A 10,307-nucleotide genomic window follows, 5' to 3' on the forward strand; every position below is an offset into this window, starting at 1 on the left:
TTTAAGATCCAAAGTATATACGTAAGCCCGGCCCAGCAACCTTATGAAGGCTATAACGTAGATATTGCGTAGTATTGTCTAGGCCATAACTTTTGTCCAGCTCCTGCTCTTATTACAGAACATGTGGAAACCTCTAAAGCACGGACGCACCCCTACCAATGGACAGACAGTCAACTAAACTGCACGCGGGTCAAAATGTAGTCAGGACATGGTCAATATGGTCAAGACGTGGATTTTGACAAAAAAAAATAATATTAAAAAACTCAATTTTTTCATTTTTTATTTTTGATAAGACTTATGACATATTTTTAAAGTTTGATTATGAAATATTAAACTTAATTTTGTGGCTATTTATTTTTAATAGTTTTGAATTTATAAATATTAATACATTTAATTTAGTTTTTAATATTTAATTTATATAAAATAAAATTATAAATATTAATTAATTTCCGCGTCCTTTGCTGAGTCCACGTCCTATTTTTTCGAGTAACCGCGTCAGTGTCTGTGTCCTCGTCAATGTCCACATCCATGCAACATAGGTCGATACTAAAAAACATTTACTTAATTTTCAAGCTAAAACACTATCAATATGGAAAACCAAATGAATTTCATTCCAGGTAATCAATTTTCCCTTTGTGTTAATTTTTGGAGAAGCAAGTTGTTTACCCTGATCATCCCTAGTCAGATATGGGTGGGACCAAGGCCAGAAGGCAAACTTGGATTACAAGATCTATCTAAACCATTTGAAAAAAAAGACGTGATCATATCAATCAATGGTTTGAGAAGGCGGCGAAGAACTTTGTTGAGTATACTCAACGGATATCTCAGTCTCGTCATCCAAAGAACTAGAAGCCATTAGCTTATCAATCCTCTGGTCAACTCCACCCCATAACATCATCTCCTTTTCCAAGTGCAGGCAATAGCTTTCAAAAAGTTCGTGAGCTGACCACGACACTGAAGTCCAACAAGAACAGCAACTCTAACTCAAGTCGATTCAATTCTTTTGTTGCTCACACCCCAACCCGAGCGTAAAATGCGTTGTTGTAGTGCCTGCAGGATAAAAGTCAAAAAAGCTTTTGCCTATTCCTTACACCTAAGTGAAACATATACAAAATAAAGTTGAAACTCCCGTTGCAGAACCCTACCTAAAACAGAATCGTGCATGCCATAATACTGCAAAGGAGACATGGAGTCCCAAGGACTTTCACTTTCCATCACTTTTGAAATATATAGAACCTAGCTAATTCAATTATGAAAAGTTGCACTCCATTTAATGGTCCTACATCCTTGAATTATTTCCCTAAAAGTACAATATTGATCACATTCTACTGACAGCAGAGAAAATAAGGCTGATGGTCTACAGAAGTCCACCGAATGGCGGGGTTTATTCCTCGTAATCATGTCCTTGATACAAAAGCGAATGCTTGAAGAGCAACATGGAATGAGTGATGTTACACAAAAGTTTTACAGTACAACTGTCACTTTTCCTAATATGACAGTTGCAAGAAAGATGGAGGTGACATTCATAAAAGTTTAGCAGTATTCACCTCATCCTCGCACAATATCAAGTTGACAACACACAGAAACACTCTTTAGAAACAGCTATTTCTAGCATGGCAATTCAGCCCAAAGTAAGTCATCAAGGTAGCTCAACAATCTAGTACTTGTTTTGGACTCAATTGGAAGTAAAAAATGGCAGTTCAGCTCAGTGAAAATGTCAATAAAACCGGCCTTGTCATCGCCTAAGTGTCAGACTTCTGGCGAACAATTTAGTACATCAGGACCCCAATGAAAATCGACCAAAAACAAATTGTGAACACTTGATGCATTAATTGCCAACGCATTCGATGCATTAATTCCACTAACACTAAGACTCAAAACAATCAATCTCGCCAAATTAAATAAAAACTCTTAAAGTGCAAAAACAAAGTGTAGACAAAGAAAACAGAGCTTACACATCGTCAAGCATTTTGGCAGCTACCATGACACTTGTAACGAGCAACCTATGAATGTTAAGAGAGATCACTAGTGAGTCAGGATATCTATGCAGCAATCTATCTATGTAAACATATCCAACCACAAAACATGATGGACTGCAGTTTGTGTATTTGTATATCCTCTCTAAGTACTTCCCTATAGTTATACTTGGTGCTCTTACTCCATCGAACACCTTCAAACTCTTCTTCCCTTCTTCCTTTGCTTCATGTTGTCGTTGTTCTTGTTGCTTCACGCTTACTGCGATCCCATCATTACGAGCAACTAATCTTTCTAACACGAAAGACAATAGGGTTAATACCCTCGGCGGTGCCAACTCAATTTCTGTCGGCTCGGCCCGCCGTTGGCTCTCCTCCTCTCCTTCTTCTATCATCTAAGCCACCAGCATTTTTTTTTTCTCTGACTTGCCTTTGTTCAGAATACACGTGCATACATGCACATGTTATCTTTTTGGAAGGAATAATTGATGGACACGTGTCATTCTCATCTTCATTATGGATTTTTGAAACCGAGTGGCACAAGAGAAACTAAGAATAAGACCAATGAAAGGCTGCAACTTGAGGTATCTTTCTGGCAGATTTTGTGTGGTTACCGTTGGATTTGGTGGGTGTGAATTTGTGAACAAAAGCAAGGTATAGGAATTGATAAATGAGTAAGTTTTGATATAAGGGTATCTACCTACTTAACGAAACTGGTCATAACTTGGCAGCAGTAACGAACATATTATCTTGCACAGCACTTGTTCTTGACTTCTTGTAAAGCAAACCATGTTCCACCCAGCTGCAGAAGCTACGCATATATTTCTAGTTTGTACACCATCCTTAGGTCACGTCAGTACCTCAATCAAGAAAGAACAAGGGATACTCTACAGTAGACATTGTCACTATCAAATGTTTCTACTTTCTACACTCGTACTAGTGCAAAATTTCCCATCAAATTCTTCCTAAAAGTATGGATTCACATACCACTCTTCAGTAGTGACTTTATATAAATCTCAACACATTTTTGTAAAGCAGACTAATCGTGTCAAAGGGTGTTAAAATCAAACCCTTGGATGTCTAGTATCGACTCAATTTACCTAGAACAGATTACTAGTCAAGCATGTATACCCCCACCTTCATCATGAACCATACCATACACAACAACGTGCATATTCCTCACATGAGGAAAGCCAAAAAGACATGCACAAATAGTTGGAAACTCAGAATACAAAAAGAAACAACACGTGTGAACCTGAGTTCCCTCACTTGCACATTTCACTTCAAATTACATCAAACCGGTGAACGGGCTCCCTGTACAAAGATATAGCTAAAAGAGTTAAACGTGCTACTATTATTATCACTTACATGTTACAACTGATTATTGGATATAGATCCATGACTTTATTATTTACAATACCATGGAATGGAAACTTCAACAACTTAATATCCACACTTCCGCTTTTGTCAACCCTTCTCAACACTTTCACCCGTAAATATGAACACAGTTAAGAACGTAAACGATCCCCTGAAGAATAAAAGAATAGTTGCAAGCCTGAGGAGGATGAAACACTTGAGTTGAAGATTGACCTTCAGGACCTGTAACAGAGCAAAACATTTTAAAGGCTATTAAATGATGTGTTAACCCTAAAAAGAGTGATTATGATTGTACAGTAAGTATTGAAAGAAACCCCCACTCAAGCACCAGAACAAGACCTGATGGTTACAACTAAAAACTAACTAGGACATCAAAGTTTCAATAAACCTGCAGCAATCTAATCTACTCCACATTTAACTTTATCTACTATCTCAGTTGATTGATTTGCATGTGGGTTACAGTACCATACAAAGCACATATGCATACACAAATTCCATTAAAACGAATGAACTCAACCATTGCCTAGGAAAGTCAGATGACATCACCAAGTCACATTTTGAGTTAGAATTACACTTCTAAAGAAGGGGATTACCTCTAATCCAACTCATGATCACTGTTGAGGTGACTATCCATCTTCAGGCTCTCTTTGTTATTATTTACAAACTTAAGGCCGCTCTCCACCTTCGGCCTGTCACTGTTATTTACATACTCGAGTCGAGTCTTCATTTTAGGGCTGTCATTGCTATGTACAAAGCCCTCAGCCAATTCTGTGTGGAGACCACCCCAACCTTTCTCATCAATTCCATTGCAAAATTCAGCCAAAGCAGCACCTTCTGAACTAGAGCTGAGTGAGGTACAGCTGTTTCTGCATGAAAGCCTTCCACCTTCGGACAGCCCAGACTTCTGCTGCAGCAGTTGCGCACTCCTACTGCTTTCAAAAGTTGACCCCCTGCTTGGAGATAACATGGTTAGATTGAGAACTTAATCCCACAAAAAAAACAATAAAAAAAAAGAAAGAAAAAAGGACATCAAGAACAAACAAAGCCAACTGAGAAGAAAATAACCTAACACACAAGGATAACAGGCACATAGCAATGAGCAAAAAGGATTGTTCCTGATGAAGCACAGGAAGATTGATTTATAATTTTGTACTGACGTACTTGTAAGCATGTCATAGTGTGATTCCAACTAAGTTAGGTGTTGTATGACTCTATCTACTGTAAGGATAATAGAAATCAGATAGGAGTGCTTAAGAAGTTATGAACATTGTGACCGACATAGACTCTTTCAACTAGCCTAAACATCAATCCATAAATTGAACTAGCCTCCCTAAATTGACAACTGCACAGAAAATTGACAGCAGTCAAGTGCCAATACCTGCGTATCACAATTTCACCCTTCACAGCTATGGAAATAATCTAAAAAGTAACTAAGAAACCAAACAGTGGAAGTTACAAGCAAGGATTGCAAGCTAAACTAATTTACGCTTTATTAAATATTCATAGTGACACCATAAAGAGCACGTTAAGATACTAGAACTCTAGAACCATAAACACAATAGAAAGCGAACCTTGACTGCTGGAGGTTATGTGTTTGAAGGTAGTCACAGACTGGTACCAGATCCTTGGACCTTGCCTCAATCACACGAATGGGAAATCTTTCAATTTCAGTTTCCCCTCCAGAACTTTCACCTTCTGTCTCAAGCCCATCCATTACCACAGTCTGAAAGTATATCTGCAGTGAAATTTAAGAATAATAAACTTTTCAAACCACTACAACACCTAAACACCTACTCGGTTTCTAATATAAAAATATATTTGCTTTTAGGCATGTCATCCAAATACCTCAGGTTTTGCCCACAACGGGATTTGTGCTTGATGCATCTGCAACTCAGCTTCAGATATATACAAATGATGTCTTTCCTCAGAACCGGTATTGGTTTTACTCTTAGTTGTAGGATAATCACTACTTCCATTTCTCATCTCCTCAGGGTATATTTTATTGCTGTCTCCAATCCCATATTCTCCATAAACATCACTGTTATCTTCTCGCTCTCTTGAGAGCGTCTCTGGCAGATATCCCACTTTTGGAGTGCTTCTACAATAAATCTTGCATCACTATCTGGTGTTGCATCATGAAAAGGAGTTGAACGAGACACTATCATCTCAGAATCTATCCCAGGAGATGCTTTCGCCAAAACATATTGAATCACACTACCAGAAGGTGAGAAAACCAGAAGGTGATATTTTGTCCTCAATGAGCTGGTACCAGCATATATACCATTGCCTTTGCAATTGTGGAAGACAGAAGCAGTAGCACCGGAAAGAGCACTAATCCTTCCCGTAGCAGCTGCAGCAGCACCACTTACTGTGCCTTTCCATCCACTATTCCCGTTCCTTATTCTGCTAACAACAGATAAAGTAACAGGAGGTCCAGAAGCAAAAAGGTTTTGTTGATTGAAGTTTGTTGGACCTGAACTAGGTGGCCAACGAACTGCTGACTTAGGTGTCACCCCCAACCCATTGTTCCCGTTAGTAAAACTGCTATCAATAGACGGTAATACAGTTCCTCCTGCAGGATTAATTGCAAATAAATGACTCGTCCCCTGGATGAACTGATCATAATCCAGTGGCTGTCTTCACTGAAACTGATGTCTTGTATAACCTGAAATATATTTGTTCAAAGTAAACTAGATATAAAAAGGCTGCTAAGAAATTGTACTCTCGTGAACAAGAAAGTAAGAGATACAAATACAGTGTCTTTACCGCATTAGTTAAGCCGCGCTGCAGTTTGTAAAGATGCATGTAGGAATCATCAGAATTAGATCCTGAAGGCATTATCCGGAAAACATTAAGTGTCTGACCCTGTATAGAAGCCGTCACCAATAGGGTTCCACTAGGATCAAAGCTTAGTGCAGAAATAGGATTCCTGTGTGCTCTAAACTGGGTAACAACAGATTTGCATACAATATCTCTGACAATGACCTGCATTAGCCAAATTCTCAGTCGTCATCATGGAACAGACATAAGAATTTGCGAAACGGGATAGGATTTTCACATCGCAGCAAATTTAACTAAGAAATCGAAAACTTAATGCTTCCAGGAAAAGATAGCATGGGAGACTAAATTGAAACCTTCTTAGCAAAAAGTAAACAAAACATACTCAATAAACAAACAAATAAATTTAATAACAACAAAAAATCATTATACATAGCAAAGTAGACAAAAACGATGCATACCATTCCAGCATTATCAGCATCTGGAAGAAGGCCATTATTAATGGGTTTCCAGCCAGGACTCCCTGATTTCAGAGAACCATTTCCGTCAGGTAGTAGCTCAGAGTAGTACCTGGAAAGCTTCTTATATCCTATGTCTCCCAGGGTCACTATACCAGCAGCAAGTTGCTTGCTTGATTCTTTGGCATAGTGTGCAACCAGGCTCCCGTTTGAAGGCAAACCAGAGAGACTTGCAGCAGGTGTTGGACTGACACGGCCAGCATTTGAAACAGCAACTGGACTTCCACTATATGCCAACCACCTTGGACCCACTGCAAGCGGTCCACAACCAATACCTCCAGATCCAGGAACACTTGAAACTAAAGGATAAGTCAGAAGAGTATATTCCATCTCAAGGGTTGCAGCATCAAAACAATGTATCTGCAAAGAAAAATATAGCAGTTAGAAGGTGTTAAGCTCTCACCAAAACAGAAAACTGTGAGAGCAACTTTCACATGAATACATACCTGAGCTGCTTGAGAAATAGCTACAACTTCGAGGACTGCACCTTACCGAGGTAAACAGCTGACCTAAACTTCAGTATATGTACATAAGACTGGGACTTAAAGGAATAAAACCGAACAACTGAAGGACCAAAGTTTCCACTTCCTTGCTCAAAGCCATTGGAAACAATTCCATTGTATGAGGGTGCTGACCCATCTTGAACATTACGCCCCCAGAAAAAGGATCCATTACCAACAACTACAAGCAATGGCGTGCATTTGCAAATTTGTCCTGTGATCTCTTTGATGTTATTGGCTTTGGTAGCATTTGCAGAAAAGAAACAGGGCCATCATATCTGGAAACCAGCTCCCTTACATTGTTTGCTTCCTCAACATCCCAAACCTGGAAACCAGACCGAAAACCCAGCAAAAGCACTTTCGAATGCTATTCCCATCACATTCTAACTTGTCAAACCCAGCCCATTGCACCTTTTGTACATGTGAGTAAAAAGAAAAAAAACAGTCATGTTATATGAACATTCAATTGCATAAAAGCATCATGTTACACATGCAAACCAAAGAAATTAGTTATGCAACAGACAACATCATAATTCCTCGCCAGAAATAAAAGACTAGAAAAAAGTTTATTTAAGACTCTTATATGGATAAGATTTGGAGCCAAGCTAAATGACATATAAATAACATAATCTCATCCTATTTCAATCAGACATCTCATTCCAGATGACTATTACAGAAAGATGGCCTAATGAATAAGGCTCGAAAACAACCTTGTCTGCAAACATAAAACAAAATATATCACCATATGAACTTATAAAACCATAATTCTTCTTTCAATATTAATCTATATCAATGGTTGTCAACTATATATTTTTCATTTTTGTAAACTTACAAAAGCAGAGAAAAATCTAGATTGTAATAGAACTTCAATTCCACTGCTCAACCCGACAAAAGTACAATACTCAGATTATATAATTGACACTGACCGTAAAACCCTGTAAAGATGATGAAGAAAAAGAGGGGTGGGTGCAATATTTTTCTTCTGCAATTTGAGCTCAATTATAAACTTGGCCTAACTTCACTTTTAAACCTTATGCCACATGTCAGACTCAATTGACTGCAATAATTAGTTACATTCTTCAAGCTTCCCGCTAGTTTGTGAGGAAAACTCAAAACCTACCTGGTTTGTAAAGTTATCATAGGCTATGATCTAAAACTAAATGAAGCTAATTCATATTGCATATGATAAGCAGTTCTAAACTTGTATGGCTAGAAAAGAAAAACAAGAACAGTCTTCACATTACAATTTATCAAATGTGTTTGGCTTCATAAAAACATGTCTCAGGAGTCCGGACAGTATTTGGGCCCCTAATCCAATAACAATAAATCTTCTGGAAAGTTATTCTGGTTACGTGATCAATTGTATCCTGAAAGCGAGTATTACCCAATTCTCAAATTTGGTGACCCAGAGCAACATAAGCATAACAACTGGATCCCTATGGTAAGAATAGAAAACAAGTCTACATACCACCACACTGGTTTTTCCAAACGGAAATCCCCATACCATATTAGCATGAGCCATGAACAACATATTTAGTACAAATGTTCACTCAATGCCTGTGTTCTGCAACAAAACGTCTTAAAAGACACAGACGTTAAGAGATGTATAAATGTTCACTCAACGTGGTCTTTCCAGCAAAATGTCTTAAAAGACACTGGCGTTACCAAATGTATCTAACTGAATAATCTCAACATGACAGCTACACCGATGCTCTGCATGAGGCATGCTTTCGGCAAGATGCCCTGTTGTTAATGCCTATTTGGCACATCTGATAGAGTAAATCAATCAACAAGAGAAATTTAACGAACCGAACATTCAAACACAAGAAGAACAAACTAACGAATCAAACCTTGTACTCAAATCCAATAATTCATTACCTTCGTAACTTGAGTATGCATGACAAACCACTACAATTTCAGTTGAAATCGCCTGGTTGCCAAAAATTAACCAAGTGAGTTCTCTAACGTGATAACAGTGTAATCCCAAGTCCAACTAACTGAGCTGGATGTGTCATGTGTGACATCTACCTACACTCATACCGGCATTGACATGCATGACAAACACCGCAAGATATACAATATCAAGAACTAATCAGCTAATAATCCTGCCTATTCAACACACTATCCTTATCCACAAGCATATAGATTGGTGTAATGACTACAAACTTCTTTATTTATAGAAACTAAATTAGTTCCTCATAAAATGGTCATGCATCAAACATGCGAATCCAAATATTCCAACTACCTATATTCTTACTACCTCTATCCACAACAAAATGAATCTATCCATTATCTAATACAATAATTCAAGCTAAATAACAACATTTCATACAAAAATACCTGATCACCACTAGCATCTTCGATTTTATCTACAATGGAAGATGCAACCGAACTCCAACAGACCTCACGGATGAAGCAACAGTAGAAGCACCTGAAGATACAGTCCTCAAGTAACCAAGAAAGCGACCAGAAACGAATTCGGTAAAAACCATTACTCTTCCCTGATCTTGGTACTCCTCCAATCGTTTTTTGCACATCATTCCTCATCCCCAAATCCCCAAACTAAACTTAAATACAAAAGAAGTCTTCTTTTTCTTCTTCTTCAATCTGTTTCCTTCTTATCATAACACCCAGGCTGTTTCTATCTAAGCCTTGTAAAAAGAAACAGCCCCACCTCCTTATTTCCCCATCTCCATTTCTCCTCACTGTTTTTTACTCCAATAATTTTTTTTTCCTTCTAGAATTCAACAATCAAAACTAGTGAATTCTTAAATAAATGTTATACAAAATTTTATTTTTCAAATATACAAAAATTTACAACATGAACAGAATTCAAAAAAAAAAATCAAAAAGAAAGAAGCGATATTGATATTGAAGATCAGGTAATATAAAAATTAATAATAAAATAATTCTGTCGTTTACGTCTCTATCTATCTTTTTTCTTTTCTTTCTATCTCGGTTTTCTCTTACTTCGTTTTCCTTCTTTCTATTTGATTAAGCACTTCTTTTCTCTCTCTCTCTCTCTCTTCTGTTTCCTTTTCTTCTTATAATTAACTTTTTGTTGTGTCGTAATAAAACAACAAAACCTTCACATCGTCTTTTCTTTTTGTTTCAAGAGCGTCAATGCTTTTTTTCACTTTTCATATGGGTTTGGTTTTCGG

General features: G+C 37.6%; 2 pseudogenes across 2 annotated transcripts; both read right to left on the reverse strand.

Moving 5' to 3' along the window:
• Positions 1–590: 590 nt before the first annotated feature.
• On the reverse strand, positions 591–2,498 carry LOC147477573 (cyclin-U1-1-like; annotated as a pseudogene). The gene is made up of 2 exons (XR_015207500.1): positions 1,956–2,498; positions 591–1,050 (listed from the first exon to the last, which is right to left on the reverse strand). The product of XR_015207500.1 is annotated as a cyclin-U1-1-like (transcript).
• Positions 2,499–3,206: 708 nt separating this feature from the next.
• On the reverse strand, positions 3,207–9,693 carry LOC147477574 (autophagy-related protein 18f-like; annotated as a pseudogene). Its single transcript, XR_015209812.1, has 8 exons — positions 9,487–9,693; positions 7,093–7,557; positions 6,590–7,006; positions 6,117–6,335; positions 5,196–6,015; positions 4,922–5,085; positions 3,944–4,300; positions 3,207–3,572 (listed from the first exon to the last, which is right to left on the reverse strand). The product of XR_015209812.1 is annotated as an autophagy-related protein 18f-like (transcript).
• Positions 9,694–10,307: the final 614 nt, after the last annotated feature.

The sequence above is a fragment of the Coptis chinensis genome, chromosome 9 (genome assembly GCF_015680905.1).
Source record: "Coptis chinensis isolate HL-2020 chromosome 9, ASM1568090v1, whole genome shotgun sequence".
Classification (NCBI taxonomy): Eukaryota; Viridiplantae; Streptophyta; class Magnoliopsida; order Ranunculales; family Ranunculaceae; genus Coptis; species Coptis chinensis.